General features: G+C 30.2%; 1 long non-coding RNA gene across 1 annotated transcript; it reads right to left on the bottom strand.

The window, feature by feature from the left end:
* Positions 1 to 3927: 3927 nt before the first annotated feature.
* Positions 3928 to 10211, bottom strand: LOC120579558 (uncharacterized). The gene is made up of 3 exons (XR_005645350.1): positions 10056 to 10211; positions 9019 to 9298; positions 3928 to 4266 (listed from the first exon to the last, which is right to left on the bottom strand). It is a non-coding gene; the product is annotated as an uncharacterized lncRNA (long non-coding RNA).
* Between the last annotated feature and the right edge of the window lie 3411 nt (positions 10212 to 13622).

Below are 13622 nucleotides of genomic sequence, written 5' to 3'. Positions count from 1 at the left end.
TAAGTCCTTCAACGTTTGGAATTCTTAATGGAAATTTTTGTGAAATTCCTAATGGTCTTTGTCTAATTTACATCTTCATTATTTCATTTTGCAAGTAAGACTCTTGCTTATGAATATGAATATTTTCAAGCAAATTGCGATTCATAGAATTCTACTAATTGATCCAAATCATCTAATGTTTATTAGTGTTTTGTTTCTATTTAATTTTGCATCCCCAAATGTTTGATTTAATGGTAATGTGAACTTTCATCAAATACTTGGTTTTAAAGTTTTACATTATATTTTCTCAAAAAAAAAAAAAAAGTTTTACATTATATCTGTTTATAATAATATATCTCATTTAAGTTTGTTAAAAAAAAAGTTTTAAATTATATCATAGTCGAATATATTGAATAATCAAATTTTCAGTTTTTAAAACCTTTTTATGGTTATAGGTACTGCATTTCTTCCCTTGCAAAGTTATTTGAATCATTCATATCATCCTAATGTGTAAGCTCTTAAAAGAGACGAGGTTTGTGGGGCAAAATTGTCTTGATTATGAACTTCCTCCGTTTTTAAATATAAGCAAAATTGATGTTTTAGGTTCATTTATTTAATGATGTATGTAATCCATATTATTAACCACATACATCATTAAATGAATGAACCTAAAAAATCAATTTTACTTATATTTAGAAACGGAGGGAGTGCGTCAGTTTAATTTTAGTCTTAGTTGATAAATTATTTGACTTCATTTCATGCTAAAAAGTATGATTAGATTATTTTGTTTAGGGTTAGATAATCTTAAATATTCTCTAACCTTGGAGATTGTAAAATGATATACGATGCACTGGATTTGATCCTTTATAGTGAGAATTTTACTGGACGGTGTGTAGTATAGATCTGAAACTTTAATTACCCTCTTAATAATTATAAATGTTTGCAATGAAAAAAATTAAAAGGAGCAGATTTCACTGGACTATCCGGTCATAGGAGAGAATCTGCTCCCATGATGTATCAAAAGTTACACCCAAAAATTGTTTGATTCTTTTCTTAAATGGTAAAGATGGTGATTGCAATGATAATACATTTAAGTATTTTTTTTTCTTCAATGTATTTGACCCGTGCGGTAGCACGGGTAGACGATCTAGTTGAAACTAAGTTATACTAACTACACAAATTTTGTTTTGATTTTCGAGTCAAGTAATTTTTTTTTTCCAAACCTCATCATTCAGGCATTGTCATTACTGCGTCCACTTTCATATTTCACTTAAACTATTTCATCAAATATCTTTTTTCTTTCTTAATCTTCTTCTTCTTCTTCAATTCATCATTTTCTCTTCTCCTAAGGCATCTACAATTTGGTCTGTTTCTCTTTCATCTCCCTTCTTGTTTTTATTTATTTATAGGGTATTCAATGAACCTTTTTATTTGTGTTATTTCAGGGTATCGCAAAACAAATGAGATTATCCTCAAATATAATTATATATTTCTCGTGATATTTTGTTATTAGTAGCCGTTATTATTTTACAAGCAGTCATGGTATAATTTTATTGCCAAGTTCTTAGTTATTTTATCATCCTACAAAGAAGGTATTATCATGCTTCTCTTTTTCTTCACTTTTATGAAAAATACACTTGCATGTTCTTATAAAAGATTTTGTCTCTGCAATGTACTTAATAAAAATAGGTCTAAACAAAAATATGTTCATACATATTCACTCGATTTCGTGTTAAATACCTATTTTATGCTATTTATCTTAAAATGATTCTGTCTAAACTACTTTTGATTTGATTTTTGTTTTATAACTTACATTCAACGAAGTTATATGAAAATGTTATGTATTTAGTCAATTTTGTGCTAAATACCTATTATGTGCAACTTCTTTTACAATATGTTGTGTCTGAATCGTATTTAATTTGTACGTTTTCCTTTTAGCTTACATGCAATGAAGTTTTGAAGTTAGTTTTATGAAGTTGAAGCCCCATTATTCCTTTCATTAATCACATTTTTGGTAGCTTTTCTATAACGTCTTCATTGCTTGATCTATTGATTCCCGTATTATTCTAGTTTATTATTTTTCGTTCATTTCTTGCAACAATAATCATTATAAAGGTGTAACTCTTATTTGACACACAACCGTTTGGAAGATTTGGGAGGTTAAATAAGGAATTATTTTCTCAACTAAGATATTGGTGCTGGAAATTGAAGATGCTATTAAATCCACCTCTTGAAGGTTATTTCTAGCTACAAATGGTTGTACTATGAGTGATTTTTGAATCCTCTTATTTTCTATAATTCATAGTTTGAATAATTTTACTTTGGAGGGTAGAGTTCCCCTGTACTTATACCCAACCTTTAGGTTTATTACCATTTGTATCTTTCTCATTTTGAACTAATCAAATTCGTTTTGCTGTTAAAATACAAAACTTTTAAGTCTTTTTTTTAGTAAACTGAAGTCTTTACAATTTAAAATAAACTAAAGTCTTTTCAATTTAGAGATCATGAAATTATAAGTAACCAAACTTAGATACATATTTTCATGCACTGAAAACCAAAGAGGTAGTCTTTTAAATGCATGCAAAAATTTAATATAGAAGGTCTAGTATAAATTAAATGATAAATGCTTGAACGTCTAGTACAAATCAAGCAAAAAATTGACATTTGGTTTCATGAGAGTGTCACTAATGGAAAACACCAGATGTTACTTCATATAGTCACATGATTTCCTGGTTTACAAAGGAATATAATCTTTTTGAATTTCTGAGACTCTATGATCAGATGAAGAAAAGCGTATGGATCCAAAGCTAAATAAGCTCATTCATAAAAAAGTACTTGATAGCGGTGTTAAAAGAAAACAAATTGTTAAAAAGGCTAGTAGTGAAAAAGTGCGAGAGTTCTGAAATGGAAAATTCATCGAGAGCAGTGAAGATAGGAAGGTTCTCTGACTTGGAGCGGAGAAACATACGCTCCCGATTTATATCTTGCCATTCGGCATTCTAGAGCAGTGAAGATAGGAAGGTTCTCTGACTAGGAGCGGAGAAACATACGCTCCCGATTTTTATCTTGCCATTCTGCATTCTAGAGCAGTGAAGATAGGAAGGTTCTCTGACTAGGAGCGGAGAAACATACGCTCCCGATTTATATCTTGCTATTCTGCATTCTAGAGCAGTGAAGATAGGAAGGTTCTCTAACTTGGAGCGGAGATATATACGCTCCCGATTTATATCTTGCCATTCTGCATTCTACCACTGTGAATAACTCTTACCGCTAGAAACTCTCGAGTTTCCTGTGGATTTTCATGCGGAAAATAATCCGTAGGAATACCTGAGGATTTATTAGTCAGAGAAAGTATCTGCGAATCAAGATCCCGCAGGCAAATCCGCAGGTATTTTTTATTTTGATGAGGATTTTCCTGCGGAACTATTGTCGAATAATATTTCGACGTTTCCTTAGGTAATTCCGCAGGAATGCTGCGGTTTTTGATATGGCTTTTCCTGCGGTTTATTTAATTTGTTTATTTTTACTTTTTTGATTGAATTTCGAATTTCTTAATTTCAGATATTGAATATGGACCCTATAATTTTGGATTAAAGTACAAATCAACACATATGCAAATAAAATGTCAAACTGTTACTGTCTATTGTAATTAATATTTTTTTTGTTCATATTCATTGTTAAAATATACTGATTCTTTTAAAAATAATATGGGGGAAATAAGGGAAATGTGTTCGGTTAAACCAATACCTAAGGAAGTTGTAGTTGGAGGCATGGTTTCTGTCCACAAGAGTGTTAGTGCTAATCTGAAGGAAGAAATTACCCGACTTCATTCACAAGGTAGCACCATTACGAATCTTGAGCAGCAGCTTGAGAATGTGCAAAGGTCTATAGACAAGTTGGTCTCTTCTGAACAATTTTCAAACTCTAACCAGTGAAGCGTCCCCCAATAATAAAAAGGAACATAAAAGGAAAAATTTGCTTCCTTTGTGTTCAAGTACTTATACCATGCTTCCTTTAAATAATTGGGAAACACATAAGCATATCAAACATTCTAATATCTATATTAGGTACATGAGCCATTTGATTCTATATTACGCATAACACAATCAACAACCTGAAGCAAACACGAGACCCAGGTGGGGCACGTGGACAAAACATTTTGGGCTAAGGATTTTTTTGTAATTTCCCAAAAAAAAAATTAATTTTTTTAGGGGGGTGGGCCGTGGCCCACCTCAGCCCATACTATCCTCCGCCACTATGAGTTTCTATTCTCATTGTTAACGTTTCCTGCATGAAATATTAATTCAGACATTAATAAAATGTTTTACATTATTGAGTCAATTTTTCTACCTTATGATCATGACATAAAAAAAAAAAGACAATAAATATATGTTTAAAATCGAAGGGTAAGCAAAACAGATGAAATCCAAGAGATTATATAGTGCAACTTGAGCTTTATATTAAGAACTCAGATTTTCAAACCTAAATAATAAGAACAACAATATCAATAAGTAAATCTAAATATTAATTAAGAGGAAAGAATTAATTAGCACTTTCATCAATATCGTCATTTATTTGTAAAAACAAGCATGTGCTTTAAAATTAAACATTTTGCATTCAATTATCACAAATTTTGGTAGTTGCTTGCTTCTACTACTGAAACATCAAGAACAAGTTGGAATGAAATTGATATATCTTCGTTTTGTCAACTAATTATAGTTTGGACCAATAGTTCAATCTTAACCAATTATCTAATTTTATTTATTTTTTAAAAAGTATTCAAAATATGAATTGAGAATACTACCATCTGAACTTAATCAAATTATCCATATCCACAATATGAATTGAGAATTCTACCCTTGATTCTATTTTTATTGATTTTTTTTGGGGTGGTGGTGAGGATTATAGGAAAATTTCTTGGATTAAATGGGATAATATCTGTTTGAATAAGGAGAATGGAGGTTTGGGTGTGAAAAGATTACGGGAATTCAATTTGTCTTTACTAGGAAAGTGGGTGTGGAGGGTTTTGGAGGATAGGGAAAGTTTATGGAACGTGGTGTTGCGTGCAAAATACGGAGAGGTTGGGGGGAGGGTGCGGTTTTGTGAGGGTATTGGATCGATTTGGTGGCGTCAGTTAAATCAGGTTAGAGCTGGTGTGGGGTTGGTTGAGTCTACATGGTTGGTTGATAACATAGTCAGGAAGGTAGGTGATGGGTGTACCACATTGTTTTGGGAGGATTCTTGGTTGTTAAATGTTCCCCTGGCAGTGGCTTTCTCTAGACTTTATGAGTTGTCAGAAAATAAAGGTGTGTCGGTGGGGGAGATGTTTTTGCTAGGATGGGGGGTCGATGGGGGTGCTTGGAGGTGGAGACGGAGATTATTTGCATGGGAGGAGGAGTTGGTGGCGGAGTGTGTGGAGCAGTTGACTAACTTTGTTTTTCAGGTTAACTTGTCTGATCGATGGGTGTGGAGACTCCATTCGTCACAAGTATACACGGTGCATTCTGCTTATTCTTACTTAACAGCGGTGGACACTAACATCACTGCAGATTTTGATCAATTTTTATGGCTTAAAGCGGTTCCTTTAAAAGTCAATATTTTTGCTTGGCGGCTCTTTCTGAATAGACTTGCTACAAAGGATAATCTTCGTAAGAAGAATGTCTTTGAGGCTACCAATGTTTCTTGTGGTGCTCTTTGTGGTAAGGAGGAGGAAAGGGATCATTTGTTTTTCGAATGCGACTTTTATGGTCGGTTATGGCTTTTGCTATCGGATTGGTTAGGTTTTGTTACGGTTCTCAATGGCAATTTATATTCTCATGCTAATCAGTTTTGCGCTTTAGGTGGTTTCTCAAAGAATTCTATGAAAGCTTTTACTATCATTTGGATTTCGGTCTTATATACTATTTGGAAAGATCGCAACAGAAGGATATTCCAAAACCAAAGTGCTCTCTTGGAGGTTCTACTTGAAAGAGTCAAACTTCAAACATATTGGTGGTTTAAAGCTAATTACATCTTGTTCGTTTTTGATTATTCGTATTGGAGAATTAATCCTTTACCTTGTTTACAGACTGTTTTGTAAAGTCTGTTTGGTTTCTGTTTTATGGCTTGCATAGCCTTTTTGTATTGTATTTAACTTTATCAGATTTCTCAGGCACACCTTGTGCTTGAGGGATTGTTTTTTAATATATTTCCATTAGTTTCTTCAAAAAAAAAAAAAAAAAACTACGCACACTCCATTCGAAGTGGCAATAAATACGATAGCATCATACCAAAACGGTCCATATCTACAACAATGTAATTTCCCAACCATAGACAATACATTTTCGATAAACCGAAAAAACAATAATTATTTTTATTTTATTTAAAAAAATATATTTTTTCTGCCTAATGAAAAAAAATACATTGATTTTCTTTGATCAAACTAACCACAAATTCATTGATTCAAAAATGGATCTAAATGATGAATAAAACATATACACACTATCTATCTTAATCCAACAATCTAAGTCCACAATAGTGTAAATTTACACTATTGTGGACTTAAATCCACATTGTGTAATGGTGTGACTGCAAATAATAATTTTTTATGAAACCTATGAAACAATAAATATTTTTGTTTGTTCAACCTTAAGAGAAATCAAACGAAGATCACCCAGATGCAAGTTAACAATGATTTCATGCAAACATATAGAACCATATATGCTAAATAATCACCAAAATTTTTGATTTTATTTATACAAAATAATGGATCTAAAATCGAAGTGGAAATTATACACCATATCTTAATCGAATGATCTAGATCCATATTAACGCATGTTTCAAATGGATCTAAAAAACAAGCAGAAATTATTCACCGTTAGATCTAAATCAAACAATCTAGATCCACATTGTAATGGTGTAACTATGGACAATGAATTTTGATGAAACCCAAGAAAAAATAAATATTTTTATTTGTTCAACCTTACGAAAAATCAGACAAAGATAACCCAGATCTTATACACCAGATCTTAATCGAACGATCTAAATCCATAATAATGGATCCAGAAAATCTTGTCTTTCGTTTTAAAAATGGATCTAAAAAAGATGCGAAAGTTATACACTGGTAGACCTTAATCAAACGATCTAAATCCATAGTGTAATGGTGTAACTGCAAACAATCAATTTTTCATGATTTTTTCATGAAAATTGTGAAACCATAAATATTGTTCAACCTTAAGAATAATCAGACGAAGATCACCCAAATGCAAGATAATCATAATTTCAACAAGTAAAGTCACATAGAAAATTCATTTATTTAAGCATACCTCATCTCCTAAGTTCCTTACAATACAAAGATCTGAGTTAATAAAAAACCTACTAACTAAAGTTGAAAGGACCTAGCAATGTCCCTCTCTTAGATATATGGGGGTGAATGGAGTGAGGGCTGAAATCGAGACTAATTTGAAATATATAGTCAATGACTTTGAAATGATCATTTTACCACAACAATGCAAAAAATAATTTATTTATTTTCTATCCTTAATTACTAGAATAATAAATCAAACCTAATTGAAAGTTCATGCTGTCAAAAAATTGAATTTCAGAAGACATGTATACTTGTATTTTAGAAATTAAATTTTTTAAAAAAATGATACAAAATTATGTAATTTAAAAACTTTAATTAAAACATTATTTTGGATAAAAGATTTTAAAGATGATATTTTGTGGGGAAAAAATTGTGCCAAAGAGTGGCTTATAAGAAAAATAGGGTGGTGTAAAAGAAACCCCATCTAATTTAGCTAATTTATATGTTGTTCAACATGACATTTAAGGTTGGCCCATTTCACAATATATTCCTTTGCTCAATATTATAGAGACTAATAATTTATATGTCTTTCAGCCATCAAGAGTATAATAGCTTTTTTGCCACCGTGTAAGAGAAAACCTAGATCAACATAAAGTTTAGACCTAATCGACTGGAGCAGGCAAATCAGGTATACAATCTTAGTACAATTTAGTTTTGTTTTCTACTACCAACATTATTCAATTATATCATGACACCAACATGCACACCTTGATTTATTCTTGAGATATTGCAATATTTTTAGTGTAAATGGTAGTTTAAAGAATGAAACATGTCTAGGAATTAGTTATGTATTTGTCGGCATGTCTAGACATGTATATATTGCAATTAATGTGTGTTTGTGTGTGTATATATAACTAATTTCTAGACATATCTCATTCTTTAAACTACCATTTACACAAAAAATATTGCAATATCTTAAGAATAAATCAAGGTTTTATGTCATGATATCAAGGTTTTATGTCATGATATAATTGAATAATGTTGGAACTAAAAAACATAACTAAATTGTACTAAGATCATATACCTGATTCACCTACTCAAGTCGATTAGCTCTAAACTCTATGTTGATCTAGGTTTTCTCTTACACGGTAGCAAAAAAGCTATTATACTCTCGATGGACGAAAGACATATATATCATTACTCTCTACAGTATTAAGAAAAGGAATATGTTGTGAAATGGACCGACCTTGAGTGTCATGCTGAACAACATATAAATGAGCCAAATTAGATGGTGTTTCTTTTACACCACCCTATTTTTCTTATAAGCCACTCTTAAGCACAATTTTTCCCCCACAAAATATCATCTTTATAATATTTTATCCAAAATACAGTTTTATTTAATGTTTTTAAAATTACATAACTCTTAATCATTTTCTTAAAAAAAATTAATTTCTAAAATACAAGTATATATGTCTTCTGAAACTCAATTTTCTGACCGAATGTACTTCAAAAAACTAATTAATTGAAATACACCCTCCGGTCACTATTATAAGTAAAAATCTTACTTTTCTAGTTTCTTGAGTAATTGATGTATCTGGTCTATATTTTAGACTGGATACATCATTTATTTAATGAATTCAAAAAGTTGTCTTTTACTTATAACAGTGACCCAGCGTGAGCATTTGTGAAAATAAATTTTTTCGAAAGGTATGAATTCTCCAATAAGGGAGTCCACAATCACCCGAAAAACATACCTTAACCTGTACGCCTTCAGCTTTTCTTGATGGTTTTTGACTCCAACATCCAAAATGAGTAGACTTTTTGTTTTCACAATTTCCTATGAGCCAAGGACTTGGTCATATACAACAACTTCAACCTTGACCATATCGCCATCATGGTTATCTCATTTTATACTTCTCTATAAACTTTATATTTCCAAAAACAGTGGAACTCCTAGCCTTATATACCATCTCGGTCTTGGCTGCTTATGACATGGTAGCCATCAACGCAACCTCACCTTCCAATGCCTTTGCACTGTTGAGGAAAATCACAAAATCCTTTTTAAGTTGATATTTTAATGATAACAAACTTCATTGAAATAAATAGATCAAATTGATTATGAAAAGTGTTGTTTTTTTAAAATAAAAAATAAAAAATTAAGCATTCTCTAGAACATGATATTACAAATGCACAAATATCTTAAGAAACATGAATCTCAACAACACCAAGTGCTAAGAAGGACTTAAGAATGGTCAGAAGCACTCTAAAATAATATCAAAAACATCTTATGAGAACTAATATATTAAAGAACAAGATGACCATTGATCCATGTCAATCTTAGGAACTCAATTCTTAAATAAAAAGGAACTTCATGATAGACATAAGATGCACTAATGCATATCATCAAATCGAAATAGTAGGTTAGAAGCACTTTAGAATGTCTAAACCAGGACGTCCAGAATTGGTGTTCAACAAGGATTCTCATCTCAAAAGTCAAAATAAATTGTTTGAATAAAGGAATGGAAAACAACTGTACTTGAGGTCGTAGATCAGGTGTATTAGAATTTCAAGTCAATGAATAGAAATGAATTAAGTTCTAAATATTATAATCATATTATAATGACATCAGGATCATGTCTAAAGGTACACAATATCGGAATCGAAGATTAGAAGTTGGAAAATGAAACAATCAAGAGCTTCAAATTTGGGGTGTAATGAACCACAAGATATGCTTCACTTATGCCCAAGTCGCTAGTAAATTTCAGTTCATAGATAATCATGCAGTACTTACTAATGGCAGAAAAAATGCGACTCGGCTTGATCATAGCGATAATGGTGATGGATTCAAGGCCTTCCCATCATTTCATCGCAATATCCACTACATTCTTGGACTGTTTGCCTTAAACGACAATACTAATCTTTTTAGTTTTGGTGTCCTACAAAATAGAAAACACACATGTTAAATTACCGCAAGAATAATAAAGAGTGATATATATATATATATATATATATATATATATATATATATATATATATATATATATATATATATATATATAGTTGATTGGAGCCAGAAACATAAGGTTTTCAAACAAGTGTTGTTGTAAAATGGTGCAATTGAAACAACACTTCTTAAAAATGGATCTAAAAAACGAAGTCGAAATTATACTCCAGATCTAATCGAACGATCTAGATCCATAATAATGGATCCAGCAAATCTTTTATTTTGTTTTAAAAATGGATCTATAAAACATACAAAAATTATACATTATTAGATCTCAATCAAACGATCTAGATCCATAGTGTAATGGTGTAACTGCAAACAATTAATTTTTGATGAAACCTGGGAAACCATAAATATTTTTTTTTATTCAATGGATTGATTTAAGCATACCTCATCTCCTAAGCTCCTTACAAAGGTTTGAGTTAATAAAAAACCTACTAACGAACGTTGAAATGACCTAGCAACATCTCTCTCTTAGATATATGGGGTGAATGAAGTGAGGACTGAAATCGAGACTACTTTGAAATATATAGTCAACGACCTTGAAATGATAATTTAAAGTTTTTAAATTACATAATTAATTTTAAATTGATATGAAATTCAAAAGAGATATATAATTCAATGGAGTATCGACCACATAAAACACATGGTAGGCGAAGACGGTGAATAAATAAAAATCATCTTCAACTCGTTGCGAATCAAAGTGTTCTCTGCATGAGAAGAGATTGCAGATCAAGATGTAATAGAGATTAAAATAAATAAAAAAGATAAACGCAACAAACAAATGAATGAATAAAAGTGTGGAATTATAATTGAAAAGATATATATATATATATATATATATATATGCAACATCCATTGTTGAATTTTTGCGAAAAGTACTTAAGGAGCTGCTGCGGCCAACATATTTTGAAAGGTAGGCGGTGTTGAGGAGGAGCTGTTATGTGTGTATATATAGCAAAACGTTGCCATTCTTATTAATTTTTGGTCAAATAATTGCATCTTTTATTTATTTTTGGTCAAAAGCCATTTTTATTTATTTATTAGTTGCCATTTTTATTTCTTTTTGGTCAAAAGGTTGCCGTTATTATTTATTTTTGGTCAAAAATTTGCCATTTTTAATTTTTTGGGTCAAAAGGTGGTAATTTATATGTGTTTTATTTTATTTATTTAAGATTAAATTACATTCCCCTCCCCTAAGAGAAGCTTGAATTACCCTTCCCTCCCCTCTTATGTTAAAATATACACTCCCCTCCCTTATAAGATGCTTGAATTACAACTCCTCCCTTAATAACTAAATATGCACTACACTTTAATCTATTTTAACATAAATAAATATTTTTATGATATATACTAATTTTGAACTACCATTTAAGAAAAATAAATTCATTTCTTTATAATTTAAATGTCAATGAAAATTAAATTTTAATAATTTTCTATTGATTTAAAAATTTAGAGTATAAAATTAACTTTTAAATAACCATGCATTCACATAGTTTAATTTTATTTTAGGTTGTTTCATATTTTATTATAGGGTTTAAAACTACACATTAATCAAATTTTGATTGTGTTAAAATAGACCCCAATAGTATTTTTTTTTCGAAGTGGATTAGATTTATTTTTTTCTAAATTATTAGAAATAAAAAAAATATTAAGGGATTAAAGTGTAGATTTTATGGAGATGAATTATTAATAAGCTCTACCATAAAAACTTTATATCTATAACATTGTAACAAAAAATAAATACTATCAAAATTAGGTGTCTATTTGAATTCAATTAATTTACTCAATACTAGAAGTCAAACCCTCTTCTCTTTCACAATCGGCCACATTACCCCATTTATTCAAACTAACTCTCGTTGAAATTAAGTTATACTAACTACACAAATTTTGTTTTGATTTTCGAGTCAAATCGATTTTTTTTTCTTCCAAACCTCATCATTCAGGCATTGTCATTACTACGTCCACTTTCATATTTCACTTCAACTATTTCATCAAATATCTTTTTTCTTTCTTAATCTTCTTCTTCTTCTTCAGTTCATCATTTTCTCTTCTCCTAAGGCATCTACAATTTCGTCTGTTTCTCTTTCATCTCCCTTCTTGTTTTTATTTATTTATAGGGTATTCAATGAACCTTTTTATTTGTGTTATTTCAGGGTATCGCAAAATAAATGAGATTATCCTCAAATATAATTGTATATTTCTCGTGATATTTTGTTATTAGTAGCCGTTATTATTTTACTAGCAGTCATGGTATAATTTTATTGCCAAGTTCTTAGTTATTTTATCATCCTACAAAGAAGGTATTATCATGTTTCTCTTTTTCTTCACTTTTATGAAAAATACACTTGCGTGTTCTTATAAAATATTTTGTCTCTGCAACGTATTTAATAAAAATAGGTCTAAACAAAAATATGTTCATACATATTCACTCGATTTCGTGTTAAATGCCTATTTTGTGCTATTTATCTTAAAATGATTCTGTCTAAACTACTTTTGATTTGATTTTTGTTTTATAACTTACATTCAACGAAGTTATATGAAAATGTTATGTATTTAGTCAATTTTGTGCTAAATACCTATTATGTGCAACTTCTTTTACAATATGTTGTGTCTGAATCGTATTTAATTTGTACGTTTTCCTTTTAGCTTACATGCAATGAAGTTTTGAAGTTAGTTTTATGAAGTTGAAGCCCCATTATTCCTTTCATTAATCACATTTTTGGTAGCTTTTCTATAACGTCTTCATGGCTAGATCTATTGATTCCCGTATTATTCTAGTTTATTATTTTTCGTTCATTTCTTGCAACAATAATCATTATAAATCCACCTCTTGAAGATAAGGAATTATTTTCTCAACTAAGATATTGGTGCTGGAGGAAATTGAAGATGCTATTAAATCCACCTCTTGAAGGTCGTTGTTTCTAGCTACAAATGGTTGTACTATGAGTGATTTTAATTTGAATCCTTTTATTTTCTATAATTCATAGTTTGAATAATTTTACTTTGGAGGGTAGAGTTCCCCTGTAGTTATACCCAACCTTTAGGTTTATTACCATTTGTATCTTTCTCATTTTGAACTAATCAAATTCGTTTTGCTCTTAAAATACAAAACTTTTAAGTCTTCTTTTAGTAAACTGAAGTCTTTACAATTTAAAATAAACTAAAGTCTTTTCAATTTAGAAATCATGAAATTATAAGAAACCAAACTTAGATACATTTACATGCACCTAAAACCAAAGAGCATAGTATAAATTTGTTTTCTTTTCAAAAATTTAATATAGAAGGTATAGTATAAATTAAATGATAAATGCTTGAACGTCTAGTACAAATCAAGCAAAAAATTAACATTTG

This window comes from Medicago truncatula, chromosome 1, assembly GCF_003473485.1.
Source record: "Medicago truncatula cultivar Jemalong A17 chromosome 1, MtrunA17r5.0-ANR, whole genome shotgun sequence".
Lineage (NCBI taxonomy): Eukaryota > Viridiplantae > Streptophyta > Magnoliopsida > Fabales > Fabaceae > Medicago > Medicago truncatula.
The sequence above is the reverse complement of the archived record's forward strand: the minus strand, read 5'-3'. Positions and strand labels throughout refer to the sequence as shown.